Genomic DNA, 7,190 nt, shown 5'->3' on the forward strand with positions numbered 1-7,190 from the left:
GTTGAGTGTGCTTGTGTTATTATGGCAGGGGGTGATTATGTGGGATGGGGAACACACGAAGATTTGTATTGAGGTACATTATTCTATTCTGCATGAGTTGATCCTGAGTCTCCATGTTTGCCAACTTTCTGATCTTGCCTCTCAGCTACTTGAGAGTTGTGAGAGAGGAGCTGTGGTCACTGTTTGTGCATCTCAATAGATTAGAATATATTGGAAAAGTTGATTAATTTCAGTAATTCTATTTTCATATATTATATAGATTTAGTGAAGCGAATTATTTCAATTGTTAGCTTACAGCTAATGAAAACTCAAAATTCAGTATTTCAGAAAATTAGAATATTGAAAAAAGTTAAATATTGTAGACTCACAGTGTCACACTCTAATCAGCTGAGTGGCGAAGTCACGCCCATCTACTTCCGGTCCATGGGACCTTATTTCGGAAAAATAATGTATTGAAGTCAATGGAGAGAGAAAACTTATCTTTCGATCCCGTTTGAATTGTGCCATGAATTACACATATGATGTTTGTCAATCTTAAAAAATAATTTCCATGTCAAAAAAGTCACAGTTTGTCGTAAAACTGTTGAAATATAAGACTATGAAAAATACGCAACTAGAAAGACTACAAATCCCAGAGTCGCGTAAGTGATGTCACAATTGTTTTCCTCCACTAAGAGATAGCTAAGATCAGCGCCATATAGATAGAATCTATCTATATGGCGCTGGCTAAGATAAGATAACTTTAACAAGATGCCTATGTGCTTAGTACCAGGTTGTTATCATACTAGCAATGGGTCTTGCTCGTTCTTTTGCTTCCCGTCTGATGAAAGGACCAGGAGTGGCTTGATCAAGTTAGCTACCTAGCTAGTAGCTAGCACATTAGTTAGCATTACAGCCTTGTCATTTTTATTAGCCTTAACATGAAGTAACATTAAGTAACCCAAAATGTTAAACAGTAAGAGTAGTAGTCATATTTCGTGAACCCTTTGAAGAGTACTGTCACCGGTGTGATCATTCTATACACAATTTAAGCCCGTGGGAAAAATGCTAACGCTAACGCTAGCATCGGCGATCGGCGATCTTTTCTACTTCATGCTATCTGCACAAATGGTTGAAATTAAAAAGACCAGGCAGTTCAGAGAGAATCAAAGGAAGGCAGGCAGGCAGCTTTGCATGACATTCTTCTGGACGTGTTTCATTGTGGTGATAGTGAGGGTAGTCAATCGTTTTGTTGACAAGACAGTAGTGACGGCCATCTTGGTGACGTGTGTTGTTGACCAGAGATGTAGTTCATTGAGCGTTTCACACAAACAAATGTGTTACTTCACAGTTTTACGCCACATTTTATTTTTTTTGACTTGCAAAATTATCTTTTAAATTGACAAACATCATATGTGTAATTCGTGGCACAATTCAAACGGGATCGAAAGATAATCTTTCTCTCTCCATTGACTTCAATACATCATTTTTCCGAAATAAGGTCCCATGGAGGTCCACCGGAAGGGGAGGGACTTCGCCACTCTATTAACTATAAAAAAAAAAAAACTCCAAAGGCAGTGGCGGAGCTGGGGGGTGGCTGGGGGTGCCCGTGGCCACCCCCAGCTGAATCCTGGCCACCCTATTGGCCAACCCAAACACCCTCACCACGGGGGCCCAAACAATTTTAGAACATTAAGAAAAAAAAATTTAAGTAACCTTTCATCATTCATCAATAATTAACATTAATATAACGTTATATTGATAATGTAGGCTACTCACTAAACTTACAATTCATTTAACTTATTTTCTTCCAAAAGTTAATTATCCAAAGCCTCTGTACACCCCCTTCTATTTACATGTAATGGTTTGGTCCCGCCTCCGCCTCCAAACGGCACTTTCTAGCAGAGAGTGAGAGCATGTGAGTAGGGATGCTAGTACTTACATGTGTGCCATGCATAGACTGTATATATAAAGGGTGCCATGTCTCAACGACTCACAAAGTCAGGCTTTCAAAAAGAAAAGAAAGGAGAGAAAGACAAGAGAGAGGGACTAAAGGGCGACAGTATGTCACCCAGTTTTTCAAAGAAAAGGTGGGTGTGGTCCATGAGTGGTGGAAATTAGTCTGTTAGCTAAGCGTAGTCCATTGTAAATAATAATTTTTATGTTGTTTTTTTTACTAAGCTGACATTAAGTACTGTTAATATCTATAAAGAAAATGCAGAGGTTTTTAATTTCACTGCTCTTTTAGCTGACATTTAACAAATGCAGGTAGATTTTTAGCAGCTATTCATACTAAATCAGTTGTCCCTCTCCCCCTGGTGCCAGGACCAACAGATCCATCTCTAGCAGCCCTGTCCCCCCATAATGCTGAACCTGAACCAGCTTGTCTCCCAACTGAAGGAGGTGAGCAGCATTGTGTTGAATTACATGCCACTTAACATATCTGAAGGGAGACTGGAATACAATATATATATATATATATATCAAAACAAAAAGCTAACATCTCATTTCAATTATACATTTCAAATACAGTATTTTCCATATTTATTTGGATTTATGCATTCATGTTGAGAATGTTCCATTCAAAAACGTTATTATTAAAAAGGCGTTTACACCATAAAAGATGACTATTGAGATCTATTGTCAGGAATGTTAGTCTTATATGTATGGCCAGAGGGCAGGACCTATAAACACATTTACTACCCAATAGCATTGTGAGGCTGAACAAGGAGGACCTTTTTTTTTGACTATGTAAATGTAGTCTTTTAAAAAACAAAAACATTTACTGACTTTTTTGGATACCTTAAAGTAATGTTGTAAAATTACAACCGGGGGCCTTACAGGGTTAAGGGCTATTGTTTATTGTTAACCAATAATTTAATTTAAAAACTCTTATTTAAATGATGTGTCTCTGTATTCCTGATGATACACTGAGAGAATGAGCTCATAGGGCTGCTGATCACCATAAGCTAAACAGTCTGTATATTGCATTACATTTGTATAATGTAAGCTTCGTTGTTACTTTGCCTGCGGGAATAAGAAAAAAATAGTTAGATATACTGAATATTATTTGATCTATTCCACCGCTAGCTTAATCCCAAATAATGTAGAGGTGTGTTGTAGGTGCATTAAATAACACCTTATTTTATAGTGAGATGTATTTTTATGTTCATATAATAGTGATTTCAATGCCACCCCAAATGATCACTGGTTCCATCCTGGCCACCCCACTGAAAATGTCCTGGCTCCGCTACTGTCCAAAGGTATCCTGAGCCTTCAAATGTTCTCTCAATCTGGTTCAGTAGGCAACACAATCATGGGGAAGATTGCTGACCTGACAGTTGCGTGCGTCTCCATTGAAATGAATGGAAAGGCGCGCGCAAAAACGCTTGTACGGCGAAAAGAAAGAGAAGGGTCTAGCTGCGGCCGCGGCCAGTACACTACACGACACGACACGCCCACCTGACACGACACTACGGTGGCTGAGAGACATTACCGTACATGGCAGATTAAAAGCGAATTGACGACACTGACGCTGACTGACGCAAGGATATTTAAGGAGACATGAGGTTTACAGAGAACAGACAAACAATATGGCGCACCGAGTACAGGTAATTAACGTATTGTGGTTTTAGATATAATTACATACTATTTATTTAGGTTCTCGTTTGTTTGTCGATGTGGCTGTTTAGCGCAGTGTAATTGTGTTTATTTTGCTAATTTGTATTTTAAATATTAAATGTAAAGGAATGGAATGAATATATATATATATATATATCTTAGCTCTTAGCTTGACATGCTGTTACGATATCCGATAGGACCCAAACGCAGGACACGGCAGAGTGTTGGAAAAAGGTTTATTGTGAGGTGGAGGAGCGTGGAGAGTAATCCGGTTGGAATGATGACTGGTGGCGGCAGGTGATGGTAACAAGGCGGCTGGATAGTGATCCTGGAGCATAAGAGAAACAGATGAGAAAAGTATTCCGTGTACAGAGAAATAGTTTTAAATCGGCTAAGAAGGCTGAGAGTTACCACTGGGGTTAAAACAACGATCTGGCGCTGACATGTTGTGGAGCCTCCGCTGATATACCATTAGTAAATGGCTGAATGGGAATCAGGTGTGTAAAGCTGATTGCACCAGGTGGAGATTTGCAGCAGGTGGAGATTGAGCCGGGAGCCAGGAGTGACAGCCACCACGCCCACACAGACAGGGAAAGGGAACACACACTCACAAGGGAGGTGGAGGTGGCTGAAGAGTAGAGCCACCACAGTACCCCCCTCTTAAGGGACGCCTCCAGGCGGTCTACCAGGTCTACCAGGTCTACCAGGGTTATCCCGGTGGAAGTCCCGAACCAGGGACGCGCCCACGATGTTTCGCCGGGGAACCCAAGACCTCTCCTCTGGACCATAGCCCTCCCAATCCACAAAATATTGGAATCCCCTTCCACGGCGACGAACGTCCAACAATCGCCTGACGGTGTAGGTTGGGTGATCATTGATGATGCGGGGGGGTGGGGGAACACTCACTGGAGGAGACAAGGGGCTGCTGGCAACAGGTTTTAACAGAGAAACATGAAATGTCGGATGAACCTTCATGTGTGGGGGAAGCTTGAGTTTTACTGCAGATGGGTTGATAACTGAGTCGATGATGAAGGGGCCGACATAACGTGGCGTGAGTTTCTTCGACTCTGTCTTGAGTGGGAGATCTTTGGAGGAAAGCCAAACACTCTGACCTGGCAAGTAGTTGGGAGCCGGGGTCCTGTGGCGGTCTGCGATGAGGCAGTTGCGGGCAGCGGAGCGGAGCAGGGCGGCTCGGGTATCCCTCCACACCTTATGACAGCGACGAAGGTGGGTCTGAACGGAAGGAACAGCAACCTCCTCTTCCTGGGATGGAAACAGGGGTGGTTGGAAAACCCATGGCACAATGAAAGGGTGAAATACCTGTGGCTGCATTTGGCAGGGAGTTGTGGGCATATTCGATCCATGGCAGATGTGGGCACCATGACGAAGGGTTCCTGAAAGCCACACAGCGAAGAGCCGCCCCCAGATCCTGGTTGGCCCGTTCCGTTTGCCCGTTTGTCTGAGGATGATATCCAGATGACAGGCTCACTGATGCTCCCAGAGCCTGACAGAAGGCTTTCCAAACGTGGGAAATGAACTGGGGACCCCGGTCAGAGACGATGTCGGTGGGAATCCCATGGAGTCGAACAACATGATTGACCAGAAGATCTGCAGTCTCTCGGGCTGTGGGAAGCTTGGGAAGAGCAACAAAGTGTACCATCTTGGAAAATCTGTCCACAATAGTTAGGATGATGGTATTTCCTTGTGACAGTGGAAGTCCAGTGACAAAATCCAAGGCCACATGCGACCAAGGACGCCTAGGTACCGGCAGCGGCCGAAGCAGGCCAGAGGGAGATTGGTGGGAGGACTTGGCGCGGGCACATACTGTACAGGCAGCAACAAAGGCCCTGGTGTTTTGAGCCATGGAAGGCCACCAGAACCGTTGTTTTAGAATAAACAGTGTGCGATGGACACCAGGATGACAGGAGAGACGGGAGGCGTGTGCCCACTGCAGGACCTTGGAGCGAACAGGGGTATGCACAAAAAGACTATTAGCTGGGCAGTTACCTGGGTTAGGTTGCGCCCGCTGAGCCTCCTTAACCAATGACTCAATCTCCCAGGTAACAGCCGCCACCACGCAGGAGGCAGGCAGGATAGTGTCTGGATTGGCAGCTGGTCCTTCGGAAGCGAACTGGCGAGAGAGAGCGTCCGGCTTGAGGTTCCGTGACCCTGGACGGTAGGTAAGGGTGAATGAGAAGCGGCCGAAATACAGGGCCCATCGAGCCTGACGAGAGTTAAGGCGCTTGGCAGATTGGATGTACGCCAAGTTTTTGTGGTCTGTCCATACAATAAAAGGGAGCTCGGCTCCCTCCAGCCAGTGCCTCCACTCCTCTAGGGCAAGTTTGACAGCCAGCAGCTCTCTGTTACCCACGTCATAGTTCTTCTCAGCTGGAGTGAGGCGGCGAGAGAAAAAATGCACATGGATGTAATTTTTGGTCTCGTTCCGAGCGCTGGGAAAGAACTGCCCCTACCCCGGTGTTGGAGGCATCGACCTCCACCACAAACTGGCGAGAGGAATCAGGGTGGATGAGCACAGGGGCAGTGGTGAAAAGTCTCTTTAGCTCCGAGAAGGCTGCATCGCACTCTGGAGTCCAGAAAAAACCAGTTGTAGGGGAAGTGAGTCTGGTTAAAGGGCCCGCCACTCTGCTGTAGTCTCTGATGAAGCGCCGATAAAAATTGGCGAAACCAAGAAACTGTTGAAGCAGTTTAACTGAGGTTGGTTTGGGCCACCCCGCCACCGCTTGGATCTTCTCAGGGTCGGTCCTAATCTTTCCTTCCTCAACGATGTAGCCCAGGAATGAGACTGTGTTGACATGGAATTCGCATTTCTCCGCCTTCACAAAGAGTCTGTTTTCAAGGAGTCTCTGCAGCACCTGCCTGACATGGATAATGTGCTCCTCCTTGTTACGGGAGAAAATGAGAATGTCATCCAAGTAGACAAAGACTGACCGGTTGAGGAGGTCACGGAGTACATCGTTCACCATTGACTGAAAAACTGCTGGGGCATTCGTCAGTCCAAAAAGGCATCACCAGATACTCAAAGTGACCGAGTGGTGTGTTAAAGGCAGTCTTCCACTCGTCCCCTTCACGGATTCTGACGAGGTGGTAGGCATTGCGGAGGTCCAGTTTGGAAAAGATGGTGGCTTCCTGGAGGGGTTCAAAGGCGGAGTTAATGAGGGGTAATGGATATTTGTTTTTTATAGTGATGGCATTGAGACCCCTGTAATCAATGCAGGGCCGCAGTGAGCGGTCCTTCTTGGACACGAAGAAGAACCCAGCACCGACCGGGGAGGAGGATGGGCGGATGACACCAGCAGCCAGGGAGTCATGGATGTAACTCTCCATGGATTTTCTCTCAGGGCGAGACAGGTTGAACAGACGTGAGGAAGGCAGAGGGGCCCCGGGAAGGAGGTCAATGGGACAGTCGTAGGGTCGATGAGGAGGAAGAGAAAGAGCTCGCTGTTTACTGAACACCTCTCCTAGGCTATGATATTCCATGGGGACAGATAACAGGTCAGGCGGCTCGATCTTGGGTGGTGGAGCGGCGGCCTCTGCTGGCGGTAGGGCAGACTGCAGGCATGAGGATAAAC

The sequence above is a fragment of the Trematomus bernacchii genome, unplaced genomic scaffold, assembly GCF_902827165.1.
Source record: "Trematomus bernacchii unplaced genomic scaffold, fTreBer1.1, whole genome shotgun sequence".
Taxonomy (NCBI): domain Eukaryota; kingdom Metazoa; phylum Chordata; class Actinopteri; order Perciformes; family Nototheniidae; genus Trematomus; species Trematomus bernacchii.